This window comes from Ambystoma mexicanum, chromosome 4p, assembly GCF_040938575.1.
Source record: "Ambystoma mexicanum isolate Mex_15411 chromosome 4p, UKY_AmexF1_1, whole genome shotgun sequence".
NCBI lineage: Eukaryota > Metazoa > Chordata > Amphibia > Caudata > Ambystomatidae > Ambystoma > Ambystoma mexicanum.
The window spans coordinates 29,450,578-29,468,250 of NC_090927.1; the positions used below are offsets into that span (position 1 = coordinate 29,450,578).

General features: G+C 47.9%; 1 protein-coding gene across 1 annotated transcript in view; it reads left to right on the plus strand.

Annotated features, from left to right (window-relative positions):
- Window positions 1-17,673, plus strand: part of LOC138452928 (NACHT, LRR and PYD domains-containing protein 12-like) — a 716,497-nt gene that overhangs the window by 428,009 nt on the left and 270,815 nt on the right. The window lies entirely within an intron of this gene.

Genomic DNA, 17,673 nt, shown 5'->3' on the forward strand with positions numbered 1-17,673 from the left:
AGCTCCTATCCCAGTGTCAGAGGCGTCCGTCTGCATGATAAAAGGTCTTTGATAATCAGGGGCCCTGAGGACAGGGGCCTGGCACAAGGAGTCTTTTAAGCCATTGAAGGCCTTCTCACACTCGTCGGTCCAAGTTACCTTCTTGGGTTTCTTCGGAGTTGTGAGGGCAGTCAGAGGGGCAGCTATGGTGCCATAGTCTGCCACAAAATTGCGGTAATACCCCGTGAGTCCTAAGAAGGCTCTCACTTGGGTTTGCGTAGTGGGGGTAGGCCAGTCTTGTACTGCTTGTACTTTACTGGGAAGAGGCTGTATCCTCCCTCCACCTACTTCATGTCCAAGGTAAACCACTGAGCCTTGTCCAATCTGGCATTTACTAGCCTTTATGGTCAAGTGTGCTTTCTGAAGAGCCTGGAGCACAATCCCGAGGTGTTTCACATGGTCTTCCCAGGTGGCACTGAAAACTGCTATATCGTCCAGATATGCAAGACAGAATTCGTCCAACCCATTCAACACATGATTCACAAGCCTCTGGAAAGTGGCAGGTGCATTCTTCAACCCGAACGGCATTACCCGGAATTGTTAAAGGCCGTCTGGAGTAGAAAATGCTGTCTTCTCCTTGGCATGTTCTGCTAAAGCTATTTGCCAATAGCCAGCAGTGAGGTCAAACGTGCTGAGGTACTTGGAGGCACCCAAAGTATCCACCAGCTCATCTGTTCGAGGCAAGGGGTGTGCATCTGTCTTGGTGACAGCATTCAGAGCCCTGTAATCCATGCAGAACCTCAATTCAGAAGTGCCTGCCTTTGGAACCAAAACCACAGGGCTGGACCAAGGACTACTAGAGGGTTCAATCACCCCAAGGTCTAACATCTTGTTGACCTCGGTCTTAATATAAGACCGTACTTTGTCTGACATCCTGTATCCCCTACTTTTGGTAGGTACACTGTCTCCTGTGTCAATGTTATGTTTGCACCAAGGTGTCAAACCAGGCGACTGTGAAAACAGGGGGGAAAACTGCCTAAGCAAACTTTTCACCTCAGCCTGCTGATCAGAAGTCAGGTGAGGGGCCACTCGGACACCCTCAAAGGAGCTATCTGAAGGACCGCTTTGGAACAGGTCGGGGAGAGGTTCAGACTCCTCTTCCTCAACATCTGAAGCCAGTAGCAGTGCTGCGATTTCGACTCTTGGGATGAAAGCCTTGAGCCTATTCACGTGAAACACTTTTGGAGCCTGTCCAGGCCTTCCAAGGTCCACTAAATAGTTAACCTCACCCAGGGGCTCCACCACTGTGTAAGGGCCTGACCATTTGTCCTGTAAAGCTCAAGGCCTTATGGGATTCATGATCAGGACTTGCTGACCAGGTGTAAAGTTGATGAGGGAAGCTTTCTGGTCGTACCAATGTTTCACCAGCGCTTGTCCTGCCTTCAATTTATCACTAGCCAAGCCCATCAGACGTACCATCCGTTTTCTGAGCCCTAGCACATAATCAACTACGTTGGTAGTAACAGGGGGAGTGGGCATCTCCCATCCCTCTTTGACGATGGCTAAGGGTCCCCGTACGGGATGACCGAACAGAAGTTCGAAGGGGCTGAAGCCAACACCCTCCTGTGGTACCTCTCGGTAGGCAAACAGTAAGCATGGTAAAAGAAGATCCCATTTTCTTCTTTGAGGTTCCTCCAGAGCCCCAATCATGCTTTTTAACGTTCTGTTGAAACGTTCCACCAGACCATTGGTCTGGGGGTGGTATGCAGAAGAGAACTTGTAGGTGACCCCACATTCTTTCCACATAGCCTGCATATACTTCGACATAAAGTTGCTGCCACGATCCGACACAACTTCTTTAGGGAAGCCAACCCTAGTAAATATGCCAAGTAAAGCTTTTGCAACTGACTTGGCAGTTACAGTTTTCAATGGGATGGCCTCAGGATATCTGGTTGCATGGTCGACCAGCACCAGGATAAACCTATTGCCCGAGGATGTTTGCGGGTCAAGGGGACCAACGATGTCGATCCCTACCCTTTCAAATGGTACCCCCACAACTGGGAGCGGTACCAACGGAGCTTGGATTGTCGCGCCAACCTTACCAGTCAACTGGCAGGAGGCACAACTCCTGCAGTGACTTTCTACTTGCACCCCCATCTTGGGCCAGTAGAAGTGCATGGATAACCTTTGCTTGGTCCTCTTCATACCAAGGTGACCAGCAAGGGGAACTTCATGCGCCAACTGCAGGAGGAAGGGCCTAACAGCAAGGGGAACCACCAACCTCCTATGGTCTCCTTCTGTAGACTCTGTGGGCTCACTATACAGGAGTCCACCTTCCCAATAAATCCTATGCGTCCCAGGAGGTTCACCCTCAAGCTGGGAGCAGGCCTGTCTCCTTAGGCCTTCCAGAGATGGGCACTCACGTTGGCCTTTACTGAATTTGTCCCTATCAGGACCTCCTTCAACTAACAAGTCTTTTAGTTCAGGATGATCGTTGGGGTCAAATACTTCAGGCATCGCCACCTCCTCGTCAGGCCTGGGCGATTGACCAACTTCCTCCACCGCAGTGGTAGGCGAGCTCGGGGGAATATTCTCTTTCCCTCGTCTTGACTTGTCGACTCCTTTCGCCTGGGGTTTCCCCTTCGGCTGGGGCAGCGTATTGGTCTTGGCCAATGCTGCCCGTGCTTGAGACCGTGTGTAGGGTCTTTCGGCAGTGTCTCCTACGAGCCCTAAAGCTCTGAGATCATTACCTAACAAGACCTTTCCTGGGACGTTTCTCTGAATGCTCACTGGAATCCTGACTGCTGTACCATTTAAAGTAAGATTTACAGGTATTACTGGGAACATACGGAGTGGGCCGTCAGCCAACTTAGTGGGCATCAGAGTAGCTCTGGCAACTTCCTCTGAGTCTACCAAGGTAGAATCCACTACAGTGCGACTGCACCCACTATCCCTAAGAGCTGGAGTATCTACTCCATTGATCAGCACACTGTCTTTAAAGTAGTGCTTGGTATTATCCAGAATCCTAGCATAAGCCTCTGCGACTTTAGGCTCCCAGGAACCCAGGGAAACTAAAACTACCTCAGCCTCTATCCCGCTGGGAAATGAGTCTGAGGAGAAGGATGCTCCTGTAATCTCTTCTTCCTCGTAGGAGGAGAAGGCCAGATTAGCGGAGTGGACCCCCAAAGGTCTAACCTTACACCGGGGATCCCCCTTCACGTGGTCAGTTGCTCCACAAGCAAAACAAGATCCATTGGGTCTGTTTACATAGGGAGGCTTATTGTAACCAGAGTTCTGTTTCGGAGGCTGACCTCCACTACCCTGTGAGTTCTCTTGTGTCTTACCCTTATTTTTCTTTTTGTGGCCCTTATGAGAAGAAGATTTATCAGATTCTCCACCCTCCTTATCTTTGGACTTTTTTCCTTCCTCCTGCTTACCAGGATGAGTTTTGTCCTTATGGGACACTCGATGTGACACCCATAAGTCGGCTGCAATGGCCAGCTTCTTAGGATCTATCTCCTTCGAATCGGCCAAATGCTGCTTAAGCTCCGGGGAAGAAGATGCAAAAATGTGTTCCAGCATGACAAGATTTATCATGCCTTCGAAGGTAGAAACCTTATAACCTTCGACCCAGCCAGTTAAGTTTTTCAAGGATTCAGTGACATAAGATACCCAAGTACCACCTTCCTTTTTCTTATACTCTCTGAAACGTTTCAAATATTGGGCCGGAGTCTTCCCAAATTTTAAAATGAGAGTTTGCTTTAACATTGCGAAATCAACTCACTCAGCCTTCGACATTTCCATACTGGCACTACAGCCAGAATGGGGCAGTCTGCTGAGTAACCAGGCAATCTTATCAGCATTGTCAACTTGTTGAACTTCGCATGCATACTCAAACGCATTCAGCCAGTCCATAATGTCATTCCTTTCTTCATACACACTGAGCAGAAATTCGGAAACCGTGGATTAGAGGATGCCCCAGACCCATGTCCAGGACCCTTGGACCCATTTGCAAACTGAAGCCTGGCCAGTTCCAACTGGTGATCCCTGTCTTTTTGTTTTTCTGCCTGTTCGATTTTCAGTTTGGCTATGCTGAATTCAAGCTCCTGCTGCCTAAACCGCAGCTCTTGCTTCTTGATTTCAAGCATAGCCTCCCCATCAGCACTGGCAGAGGAAACATTAGACATCTCGTCCTCCCTGTCCTCGTGGTCGCGATGGATCAGTGCAGCGGCAGAACCGTCGGTTCTACCAGTGAGAGCAGCCCCACCTCCTTCCGCACTGTCCTCAGAAGTTATAGCGTCAAGCTGCGCTTCTTGCCACGCCACGATTCTTTGGATCATTTCCAATTTCGTGCCTTGAGAGGAAACACCTCTCTCCGCACACATCTTTTTCAATGTTTCTGATTTGGAAGCATTTAAAGTTAACAAGGTATTTGTTTCCATACTGTTAGATAGGACTATGGCCTTTTTAAAGTTATACTACAACAATTCACTACGTGTCCTGGTTGGAATAACCTGAAATGCCTTAGTTCGTGCACAACACTGGATACCTTCAGTCGTATCCCACCACTGTACACCAATTTGTTAAGACGGATTTCTGAACTCTGTCCTGGTGGCGCAGAAGTTCAGAAGGCCAACCTAATCACTTGGAACAGGGTAACCTCTGGACGAGCCAGACCAATCAAGGTAGCGATCGCGGCAGTCAAGACTAGGCCTCAAGGGGGGTGAGGGTGACTGAAAGCCCGCAATGAGCACACAAAGCAAGATCACTTACAAACTACTCCAAACAGTTGTTATATTAAAAATATATACACATTTATTTCAAGGCCTTTAAAACAATGACCGTAGCAAGAAAATCACAATATAACGATAGTAAACCAACACATACCATATCAACACAATATATATACAAATATGACAGTCTCAAGCGTTAGATGCACGAAATGGGTAGTCCACCTAAAAGGGAAGGAAGACCTGCAGTGCGAAATAAAGCTTAGACCCAGTTCGCCTTCAGAGGCACCTAACTAGATGGAAGTCCGAGCCCTGCGAAGAGTGGAGCCTTGTGCTCAAAAGTACCTGCACGCGCTGGTGCCAACGGGCAAAAGGAGAAGCTCTTCGAGGGAAATCAGGCAGTTCAGTTTAGTGCACAAAAGGAGAAGAACAAGTTCCGCGACTCAAGCGCAGCCTCCACAGTGGGCAGAAGCAGAGCGCGAGTACGGAAAAGGGTGCTGTTTGACACAGCGGGGAAAAGCAATGGGCTCCTGCAGGAGGGCGACCAGATCCTAGCTATGCTACTCACCGGTCCCCGATGCAAGCAGACCCAGGCTTCTCCGCGTCAGTTTCAGCAGCTGGCAGGTTCAGAAGAGCAGGGAACGCCTCGTCGTCGTGTTGAGTAAAAAGACGTCCCAATCGAAGAAACCCGCACAGTTTGTTACCACAGCAGGGCAACGGAGCGGCCGTGTGTATCTGAGCCAAATGTACACTACTCACTTCGGACCTGGGAACGCCAAGTGTATGAAGCGTGTGAGAGTGACAAGGACTCGAAATACTACACAACCTGGCGGCAGTTACAGAGCAAGACTCCCGTGTAAGCTGGTCAGTCAGCTGGATGGCCCAGAGACGCTTCCGAAGGCTTACTGGCAGGAGATGGTGAAGATGCCGAGAATAGCTGTTTCCGCTATTCCAAGGGTCGAAGTACCAGTACAGGCCTTCTGGTTCGATCAAAGGTGAAAAGGGTTTCACAAGGCGACAGCAGTGCAGAGGAGAAGTCCTTCAGCGGGTCACCAGCGATTCCTCGGTCCAGCCTCTTGGTTGCAGGATACTTGGCTCCTGTATTCCTTCGTTCGTGAGAACTCAGGAGATCGACATGGTAGTGGTGTTTCCAGCCCCCTCTTATCCACGGTTCCCTTCACGCCAAAACGGAGGGGACCCAATGGGAGATCCGCTCATCAACAATCACACCATTCGTGGACCAATCACGGACCACGGTGGTCCCAGGCATTCACACCACCCTAGACTCTCTGGCACCCAGGATGTGTATTGGGACCAGACATCCCAGCCCACATCCTGGAGGCACACACAAGACATGTAGAAGCCCGCGAAAGCATCCATGTTTCGCGGGAAAGTACATGCCCAAATAAGGAAGGCCCCGGGTCGGCTCGACCTGCGGAAGGTGAAGGGAGCAAGACGGTCAGCGGACAGGACAAAGGAGCCTCGTGGTCTGGCCATTTTGGGAGCCAGGCCACCATTTTGGGTTAAGCGTGAGAAACGCGCTTAGAACGCCAAAAGGAGCTCAAAACACAAGAAACAATCGCTGCCACCATTCCCGTCCCTGAATCACTTGCACCGATCAGATACAATCCTAAACGAGTATCTAGGGCCTGTAGAAGGCTAGAGACCCAAGAGAGCTGTAACTTAGCTTACAGTGCCCTCTTGTGTCATGTTGCACGAAAGCCGCAACATGATAAAAGAAACTACGGGAAACAGCGTTCCCCGGTACTGACTGTCTTAAGGGCATGTCAGTTTCCCCATAAGAAAGGAGCGAAAGCCCAGAGGAGTGCGGCAGAAGGCTGCACTTCTCTGGCAAAGTCAAGAACAAGGTGAAAAACAACAGCAAAAAGTTTAGGGGTTGCCACATGGAAGGAAAATTACCTACAATTACGAAATCTTTCCTAACATATATACTGACAGTCAGTATGCCTTTGGGGTGGTTCACAACTTCGGCAGACTTTGGGCAGAACGAGGTTTCTTGACCTCACATGGCACTAAAATCCAGTATGGCTCCTTGATAGTACGGTTACTCGCAGCGCTTGCACTCCCTACCCAGCTAGCCATTATGAAATGCGCAGCACATCAGAAGATCATAGATAATGTAGGAAAAGGGAACGCTTTCGCTGACCAGATAGCCAAACAGACTGCCTCTGATCTCTCATCAGAAATGTATACTTCAAGGGAAGCCACAAATGCCTGTACTTTGGATGAGGGTATTGAATCCGTGAAAAACATTCAAGCTGATGCCACGTTAGAGGAATCTAAGAAATGGGCTGAGGGCTTGGCAAAATTGGATGATGATGGGTGTTGGGTGGACAAAGTAGAAGGGAAATGGTTACTGCCTGATGCATACATTACGATGATGGTTGCTATGGCTCATGGTCCCACCCATATTTGTGAACCAAAAGTCACCAAAATGTTGCAGAATGTGTGGGTAAATCATAAAATCTCTAAAGTACCTGATCGCTTTGTCCAAGGGTGTATGATCTGTTTGCAGCATAATGTGGGAAAGGGCACATCGACTCCTAGGGGTAGTTTTGGTCCACCTTCTGTCCCCTTCGAGGTAATACACTTCGATTTCATTGAAATGGAGCATTGCAATAACTACAGGTATGTACTAGTGGTTATCTGCGCTTTTAGTAAATGGGTCAAAGCCTTTCCTGTCAAAGATGGCACAGCTATGACAACGGCGAAGACCATGCAGAAGGAATATTTTCCTAGGTTTGGTTTGCCAAGAGTCATCTGGTCGGACAATGGTCCACATTTTATCGCTGCTGTAATTCTGCAGATATGCGCGGGATTACAGATCGATAAACGGTTCCATTCGGCTAGGCACGCTCAGAGTGCTGGTTTAGTAGAAAGACACAACGGCATCATCAAGAACAAGCTCGCTAAGACGTGTGCCGGCACCAAACAGAAATGGGCTGACGCCTTACTGATCGTGTTATTGTCTATGAGAACGACCCCTCAAACTAAGACTCTCTCCATTTGAGGTGGTCATGCGTAGGCCAGCTAACATTTGGAATTTGCCAAAGCCCTGTTCGCTACGCAAGGTTGAAAATGTACTTCTTTCTGACTATTGTGGACAGTTAACTAAAAATCTGTATTTGATTGATCACCAGGTGCGAGAGGCTTTACCTGTCAGGTACGAGGGCCCAGGCCACAACATACGGCCAGGGAGCTGGGTCCTCATCAAGTCGTTTGAACAATCTTCTTGCCTCGCACCTAGTTGGCAGGGCCTGCACCTAGTTCTCCTGGTCACATAGACAGCGGTGCGAGTGGAGGGCAGGAAGCACTGGATCCATGCGTCCCACATCAAGAGGATTCCTTTCCCTTTGCCACACGATACAGAAGACACAGAACCACTCATCAATACCGTAACCAACGATCACGAAGCATCAAACAGCATCGAAAGTGCATCAGAGACTCTCCCTGAAACCCGTGGGGCCTGGGGAAACATCCGCTTCATCTCCACACTCTCTAACAGTTACTTTTTAAAAATATGTTCCGAATCTTGTGTCAAATCTTGCTTTGAATTCACTGCTTCCATCAGGAGGTGACGACACATTGTTTACAGATCACTCAGTACCAGGGATCACAAGGTACGATCTGCGTCCGAGGAAGTAGACTTACTGCACGGTTCAGCCGTGCCATCAAGGAAAATCATCGAAGGGCTTGTCTCTTTGGCCCGATCTTTTGTACATAAGGGGATTCTGTTGGCTAGGGTTTGTGAAAGGACTAAGAAGACGCTCGATCTGGAGATCGCCAGCACATTAACTTTGGTGTAATAATTTGAAGAAACAATGCCTGCAACTGCTCCCACTCGTACGGAACAGATAAGAGACTGTGTGACCGATCGTAAAAATGAACAATAGAATGCGTGGGTCCCGAAAACTTATTGTTGTCTTGTAATAATGTTAACTGGTTTTACAATAGTCATTGCCTTAGGACTCTGGTATCTGGAAGAAGTACATCCGCTTTAAATTATGTTACCCACTGAGAATGTACCCACTGTTTCTCCACCTTTCGTGCATCTGCACACTATATCTCCTAGAGACTCTCAGCACAGACAGAGTTACCATAACAATACTCTTTTACTCATTATGAATGCTACACATGCCATTTTTAATAAGTCCAATTGTTGGGTCTGCTCGCATTTACTGCAACATGGCGATAAGGGGCTGGGTTGGTATATTCATCCTTTACCTTTGACGACTGCATGCTATGCTTCTCTAAGGGAACTATTCTTTGGCCGATGGAACGATAGCATCTCGGGGAACTTTGATGGAACTAACTTGAACGATTTTGAGAAACGTGTTCTAACGCCCCTGGGATGCTCACTCTTTGCGAATATGAGCAAGTCTAATATTGCTTCTATTAGGCCTTCTGATAGATTGTCCCGTCCTTTTCAATCTTTGATCTCTTTCAAGATGGATCCCATAGGCAATAGGGATGCCACGCCACCTTCTTATACTGTTAACCACAGCCCTGATTCAGTTTCTGTCTGCATACAAAGGAATGGTACTCAGTCAATGGGTGATTTCAAGGGTTGCGCTAACGTTGAAAATGTGTCTAGTGAGGACAGACCTTTGTATGTAGGTGAACCTGTCTAGTATGTTTGCGGTAATGTAGCATTTCCATGGTTACCCAGGGATTGGCAGGGAACCTGTTATTTAGGGATTCTGTTACCAGGGGTACTCATTGCTAGCACTGTAGAAATGTTCAAAGGCTTGTCCACGGCAGGACGAGAATGGCGATACTTCAGCACAAATTCTGGGAGATGTAGCTAAATCCTTTGTGCCATTTTGGGGGCAAATACTGAAGATATCAGGAGACTACCGAGTACTAGAGAGGACCATCAACCGGACCACTGACATACTCTATAACATGACTTTAGAACAAAAAGCAATAAGGATAGTGGCACTTCAGAACCGGATGACATTAGACGTCATCCTGGCTGAGCGTGGTGGGGTATGTAAATTAGTGGTGTCCGCATGCTGTGTTTTCGTGCCAGATTCCTTCCCAACTATCTTTAGGGCAATACAAAATCTGCATGTTCTCAGTTCAGAAGTGCATGTTCCCGAGGGAAACTGGGATCTTAGCGCTTGGTTCTGGGACTTCCTGCGAACTTGGGATGGAAGCTACTTGTGGTCTTGCTGATTATTTTAGGTATTCTGGTGTTTTTCTGTTGTTGTATACAATGTCTTCTTGGTATGTGTTTGATGTTAGGAGGATGTTGTGCACAAGCGATGGGTACATTAGGGCACAGGGTATACGCCCAGAGAAAATATCTAATGAATTCGTGCTGAAGGAAATCTCAGTATCTGACCTTACGGCAATTGATATCTCTGATAGTGATTCAGGATGTATGGACATTGAGACGTGGAGTTACTCGTAAAGTGACTAGAAGTAGTTTAGCGCTTGGCTTAGGCCAAAAGGAGGGTTTGTTAAGTGGGATATCATATTGTGCCTCCTTTATTGTATATATTGGCCTAAGCCCAGTCGCTCTGCGAAGAAAACCATGTTGCAAAATTCCGATCTTAGATCGACTTCGCCGCCATTTTTGGTTCGTCTGCCATTTTGATTTCTATTCTAAAGTGATTATGTGTCCTAAAATGGTGGATAGCGTTTCCCGCTTGTAACTAAGGCGTCCTGAACCTTGTAAGCTAGTTAATGTATAAACTGTAGGTTGGCCGAATGTTTGGGTTGAGTAAAGAGACCATGTCCCATGCCTGACTTGTAGACAGAGGATTATCTGCGCCAACAAGTCCGATCCGCGGACATACATCAACTACAATGTTATACAAATACTGAACGTGGACACTAGCTGAACTGCATTGTATAGGACATGTGTTAAGGCTTATTGTTAAATCCGAGAATACACTGTTGCCATCGTAACTTATTTATATGCAAACTGAAGATGATCCAGGTGCACATAGTTGGTCAAGCCAGAAGTGAACTCAGCACGAACTCTAGACCATGTATCATTAACCTGTAGAGGGGCTGGACATTATGATTGGAAATGTATAAAATGTACAACTGTTTAGACGTCCAGTACCACTCACTTCTCACACCGGGCTGGTCTTCGCTGTGATGTACTGGGGGCCTGATAGCTATCTGATACTTTGTTTCTTTGTAAACTGTACAGTTTTAGAATAAAGATCGTGAATCTTTATAAGCCGTGTTTGGTGTATTTGCTTTTGGGGTACTCAGCCTCGATATTTCCTTTTGCTTTTACACACGGACACGCAATCACCGGTATGAGCATGCCTTAGCAACATGAAAATGATGCCGGAAACACTGGCATCGCGGACCAGGCGTTAAGTAGATTCCGGTGTGTAGCAACATGCTACAGGTGCACAAAATCAGCACAGGTGGTGCCAATGGGCTGTGCCACAGCACAAAAGGAAAACTCCCACACCCCTCACCCCTTTCAACACCACAATGCTAGCAGTAGCTGTAGCTGTACTGGAGCTGGAGACCATGTCTCTAGGGCTATTACTTGAAGAGGCAGGGAGGCAAGGATGCAGCAGAGGCACTTGAGGAGAAGGGGAGCTATCATGGCCAAGCAAATCCCCAATGTGCAGCAGGTTGCAGCCCGCAGGCAGCCACTAATCCTTAGTTTAAGGGCCACACCATTCAACCTGAGCCAAAGTCAGATACACACCCTGGGCCAGCTAGACAGGGACACCATCACCTCAATAGTGGACCTGATCCATGACAACCTGGTCAGCCTCATCAATATCTGCACAGCCATCCCACCCTTGCTCAAGATAGTGTCTGTGCTCAACTTTCTAGCCACAGGCATATACCACCATACTGTTGGTGAGCTGCATGGGATCTCGCAACCCTGTTTTTTCCTGTGTGCTATTCCAGGTGATTGATGCACTCCTGCATCACGTTCAAGACCACATTAGCCTACCCATTACTGCTGACCAGGTAAATGGCACAAAAATAGCCTTCCATGCCCTTGCAGGCATGCCTAACCTCATTGGGGCTTTGGACTGCACACATGTGGAGCTGGTGGCCAGGCATGCTGTGGAGGCAGTGTACCGCAACAGAAAACTTTTTAATTCACTGAACATGCAGATAGTGTGTGATGCCCGCCACCTCATCAATCATTGTTGTGCAATATTTCCTGGGTCAACACATGACTCCATGGTGCTGCGCAATGCCACACTGCCTCGGTACATGGCACGTCACGGTGGACAGCATACCTGGCTGATGTGTGAGTCTAACTACAAGGCCATGTGCAGTGTTCAATTGGGGGGCAGAAAACAGCATAGCATACCGGGCTGCTGGGAGAGTCAAACTACAAGGCCATGTGCAGTGTTGAATTCGGGGAAAGGGGGCAGAAACAGCATAGCATACCTGACTGCTGGGAGAGTAAAACTACAAGGCCATGTGAAGTGTTGAATTGGGGGGGGGGGCAGAAGACAGCATAGCATACCTGGCTGCTGGGAGAGTCAAACTACAAGGTCATGTGCAGTGTTGAATTGAGGGGGGGGGCAGAAAACAGCATAGCATACCTGGCTGCTGGGAGAGTCAAACTACAAGGCCAAGTGCAGTGTTGTATTATGGTCAAGTATGACACCCATGATCAGTGGATGTGCACACTGCATGCATTAATCCATCATTACTCCACCTGCAATTTGCTCAAACAATTACAAAACCTCCATGTAAGAGCACAGAGGTCGGAGAGGGCGGTAAAAGAGGAAGGTAGATCAAGCCCAAGGATCATTATTACCGACAATTGTAAAACAAGTACATTTCAAACATTTAATGGGAGATAACCCTACTCAGTGTTGTGAGTGCATGAAATGTGCAAGTGTATAGGTGTTACTCAAGGTGAAACAAAGTAGTAGCATTCCAGAGTGCAATGCCTTGACAGGTGTGTCTCCATGTATGAAGAATATCCAGTGCATACATAAAAACATCAATTCCGTACAGCGACAAACAAAAAGAACTACATGTACCAGAATGCACCACACCATAGTGACAATGACAAGCACAAACACAGTCAAGCAAAACCCACAACTCATGATGCACAGACAGAGAATACTGAAGCTCCCACCCACAAAACCTTTTGTCTGCACACAAATTAGACAGGTACACTGCCTGTTAGAACCAGACAATAATACATGCATATAATTGAAATGCTAAATGTACCTGAGGACATGGAAATATAGGTGGAATTTATTTGGAACACATTAATGACATTTATTGCAATTCCATGTGTGTCAGTTGTACTAAAAGGCTCAGAGGTCATGTTGTCTGTGAATGCCACTGCACACCACACACCCCACACACATTCTGACAAAGTGCAGTTCTGCTACCCGAAAAAGGACATATGCTAGCTAAACTCAATTTTGCATGTGCATGAAATGCCCAGGAAAATGACATGTACACTGTCTGTTGCTCCCGTGCAGATGATGCTGCGTATCCCCTGATGCCAGGGTTGATGCCCCCTGTTAGGGAGAATTCTCCAGAATGGCTAATTTCCCTTATCTACCGAGTCCCTCAGCAGCTTTGCTGGATTTCTGGGATTTATTTTTTTCACCTGGTAAGAGTGTGAGCCTTTTTTCCCCACTCTTACATGTGTTTTGCTATGTGTATTTAACATTTTCTTGTGTTCATAGACTGTGGAGCCTCACCTACTCCATAGGCATCATCTTTTTACTGTGTGTTACACAGCACCTTTAGTGCAGTAACACAGGGTTGTCTTTTTCAGACTTCCCAATTCCGACAATATTTTCTGAGACTGACTAATGTCTCTCAGAAACATGTAAAGTTGCCATTGACTTAATTTGTCTTTTAAAACTCACAGACCCAGTACAAACCATCTTAAATAGAGTTCTGGAAAGCATTAATACTTATCCCTTTTCGTCTCTTTCTCTTGGAGCATTGTTTTGCTCCCTTTTCATTAAGACTTGGCTGGTGGCAGTGGTAACTACCCTATTTTTCCTACCACGGTTATCTTAAATAACCCTGGTATTGTTTTAGGCTATCTTGGTAGCCTCGAATTTAATCCTGCTAAACCATATACGTTTTTATATGGTTCCGGCTGGATTTATTCGCCATTTCTTTTTGTGAAAGTCTTTCTCGTGTTTTTCTCTGCGTGCCAAACCAGGTTTGGTTCCTTTGTTCACTGTCCTTTCGCGGGCTTATACACAGAAGCCCTCCTTAGGTGCCTGTATGTCTAGGGGGGACAGGATGTGAGCGAGGGGCTTAGGACTCCCTGCACAGGGTCTCCTTGGAGACCCATGTCGCACTCTGATCTGATTGGCTGTGGTAACTGTCCAGGCGGGACAGCCACCCTGCTGTGTGATTTGCAGCCAGGCTGTGTGAATGGGGGAAAACTGCATAAAAAGCAGGTCTCTGGGTCTGGAAAGGCAGAGTCGCCACTGGAACGAAAGAACCTAAGAGGAGCTGACAGAAGAGGACCCCGACAATGACTGAACCGCCCGGTGAAGCCATGCTGCAGGTCCGAATCTTCATACTCCAATGACAGGGAAGATCTTCAAGGAATCTTCTCCCCTTGAGCTGGTGGGGACAACCAGTTTGCCAAACTGCTCGTCAGGTCTCCTTTCTCTGGTCGAATTTGCTGTACATAGTTACAGTGAACCGGATAGCCAGGAGGAACGGTCCCTGCTTGCGTTTTAAGGAGCGCACCTTTTATTTGTTGTATTAGCTCTGCTGCAGGTTTCTTCCCTGGGCAGTGCAGGACCCTCCAGTCTCCCTCCTTCGTGTCAGTCCGACAGTCGCTTCAGGAACCATGAGCCTGCAGGATCAGCCAGGAACTTCTGCCTCAGCTACAGCATTCTTCTTCTACTAAGGCACTGTTCAAATCCGGTTGTTCGTTTCGTCCAGCCATGGTGAAAGTGTGTGAAATCTTTTGCCAATCCGAGGGCTTGTCCTTCTCCATTCTTTAAACTAACCTTTCTGCCGACCAACTTCGTCTTGAACTCTTGGCAAAGACTTAACCCAAAGGGTACTGCATATAATTCTGCTTAACACTGGTGTACAGCGGTGAGTATCAAGTATAGTGATTTCACTTAGAGTGCTGCTATTACCTTGGATCAACTAACCACAAGGCTAAACATCACTAAAAAGCAATATTAATCATGTCTGATATGGAAAGCTACAGTCGGGAGACCCACCTTAGTTACACTGTGGATTATCTGAAAAATCTGTATAGAGCAGTGGTCTTCAAACCTTTTTGGCCGGGGCCCCCCTGAGCAAAATCTGGGCAGGTCGGAACCCCCCAGAAATGCCAAATGAACAGTATGTATTGCGCGCCGTCATCTGCTCCCATCACAGTCGCTGGGCTCCCTCATCCCACTCCTACCCAGTCCCTGGTCTCTCCCCACCCCATCACACACCCTGGGCTCTCCCCAGTCTGCTCCCACCACTATCCCATGGTTCCCGCCCATTGTGCTCCCACCATAGTCCCTGGGTTCCCCCCATCCCGTTCCCAACACAGTCTGCGGGCCAGTGGCGGCTGGTGATTTTTTTAAGTGGAGGGGCATAACTATTTCCCCCAAAAATGCCATAGCGACCGAGCATAGTGAGGGAGCCCAAACTAATAAAGGGGGGGGGGTTTCCCCTGTGAATTTATTTTAAATAATGGGTTAAAAAGTTGTATTGTAGAGCATACCTTAAACAAAAAAATGGGTAAATAGCCAAACAGTTTGCAATTGGTGCTGGGGTGTCCGGGGGGCAGGCATGACATTTTTTACTGGACATCTATGATAGATGTCCAGTAAAAAGATACCATCTCTGTCCCCTGGGCCCCACTGGGCCTAACACAATCAACATGATTATGTGTGTATGCAAGGCGCTGCACATTCATACAGCAATCACTCTATCATTCACACAAGCATCCATCACCATACACTCACTCATAACATAAGCATACACGCATCCATACACATGTTTAAATAAAAACAATTGACATAAACGTACCTTCTGCATTGGCCTGCGTGTGGGTGCTGAAACGCCCTGCTCCAGGCTGCTCTGTCCGTATGTGCGAGGAGGCGCAGGAGCTCCCCCTCGGACATACAGACATGCAGTGCCCCAGCCAGCATTTCCAATGAGCTATGCAATGCTGGCGAAGCAAAACACCCCAGCACTTGCATAGCTCAGTGAGCATGTGTGGCTGGGGAACTAAACTGAACTGTCAAAGGGAAACAGTGTTTCCCTTTGACAGTTCAGCCAACCCAGGAGCACTTCATCAGCTGGAAAAAGCAGCTGAGGGAGTGCTCACTGTTTCACTGGGCTGGCTCCTTAAGCTCCTCCACAATGGGTGAGAGGCCACTGGGTGGGCACCCCCTCGCCATTATGGATGAGCCGCCAGGCTCGGACTGGCCTATAGGGCAATGCATGTACCAATGTGGACCAGTTTGATGAGTTACTTAACTATGCAGTTAGTAATTTTGACCATTGTTGCTGAATATATCACAATTTACTTACATTTTAACACAAAGCACCCCCTTGGGCACTATTGAAACAGTGGGCCTCATTACAACCCTGGTGGTAGCTGTGCCGGTAAAACCGGCACGGCTGCCGCCGGAGTTGCATCCGGGTCCGGCACCCGCGAATGGGCAATTACCGGGTCATGGCGAGTTAGGCGGACCTGATAATTGCCCTTTTGCGGGTGCAGGTACCGGTAGATCCCCATTCCCATTTGAGCCCCATAGGGCTCAATGGGAATGGGGAGCTCGGATGCACCGGCACCGCTAATAACGGTGCTGGTGCATCCGACGAGCTGTGCTCGCGGGTGCCGCACGGCCTGCCAGGTCAGACCTGGCGGGCTGTCAGTCACCCGCGAGCACAAATTGTACTATGGTGGTATTGTTTTAGGCTATCTTGGTAGCCTCGAATTTAAACCTGCAAGACCATATACATTTTTATATGGTTCCAGCTGGGTTTATTCGCCATTTCTTTTTATAAAAGTCTTTCTCGTGTTTTTATCTGGGGGCCAAACCAGGTTTGGTTCCTTTGTTCACCGTCCTTTCGCAGGCTTCTACACAGAAGCCCTCCTTAGGCGTCTGTCCGGGACAGCCACCCTGCTGTGTGATTGAGAGCCAGGCTCTGTGAATGGGTGAAAACTGCACAAAAAGCAGGTCTCTGGGTCTGGAAAGGCAGAGTTGCCACTGGAACGAAAGAACCAAAGAGGAGCTGACAGAAGAGGACCCCGACAACGAGTGAACTGCCCGGTGAAGCCCTGCTGCAAGTCCGAATCTTCATACTCCAATGACAGGGAAGATCTTCAAGGAATCTTCTCCCCTTGAGCTGGTGGGAACAACCAGTTTCCCAAACTGCTCATCAGGTCTCCCTTCTCTGGTCGAATTTGCTGTACAGAGCTACAGTGAACTGGATAGCCAGGAGGAACGGACCCTGCTTGGGTTTTAAGGAGCGCACCTTTTATTCGTTGCTTTGCTCTGCTGCTGGTTTCTTCCCTGGACAGTGCAGGACCCTCGAGTCTTCCTACCTTGTGTCAGTCCGACAGTCGCTTCAGGAACCGTGAGCCTGCAGGAACTACAAGGAACGTCCGCCTCAGCTGCAGCTTCTTCTCCATTTAAGGTACTGTTCAAATCCGGTTGTTTGTTTCGTCCAGCCGCAGTGAAAGTGTGTGAAACCTTTTGCCAATCCGAGGACTTGTCCTTCTCTATTCTTTAAACTATTTTTTCTGCTGACCAACTTTGTCTTGAACTCTTGGAAAAGACTTAACCTCAAACTACACTGATATGATATATTATGGCATTTATAACGCGCCTATAAGCAAGTGTTTCAAGGCGCGAAACACCCTGAACTGTGTGATCTTGAGCAAAAGACTCTGGCCCATTGACTTTGGGCCAGGCCCTGTTTGAATCTGATTTCCTCACTGTAGTTCCTTTTTCTAGATTGCCCTGCTTATTTACTT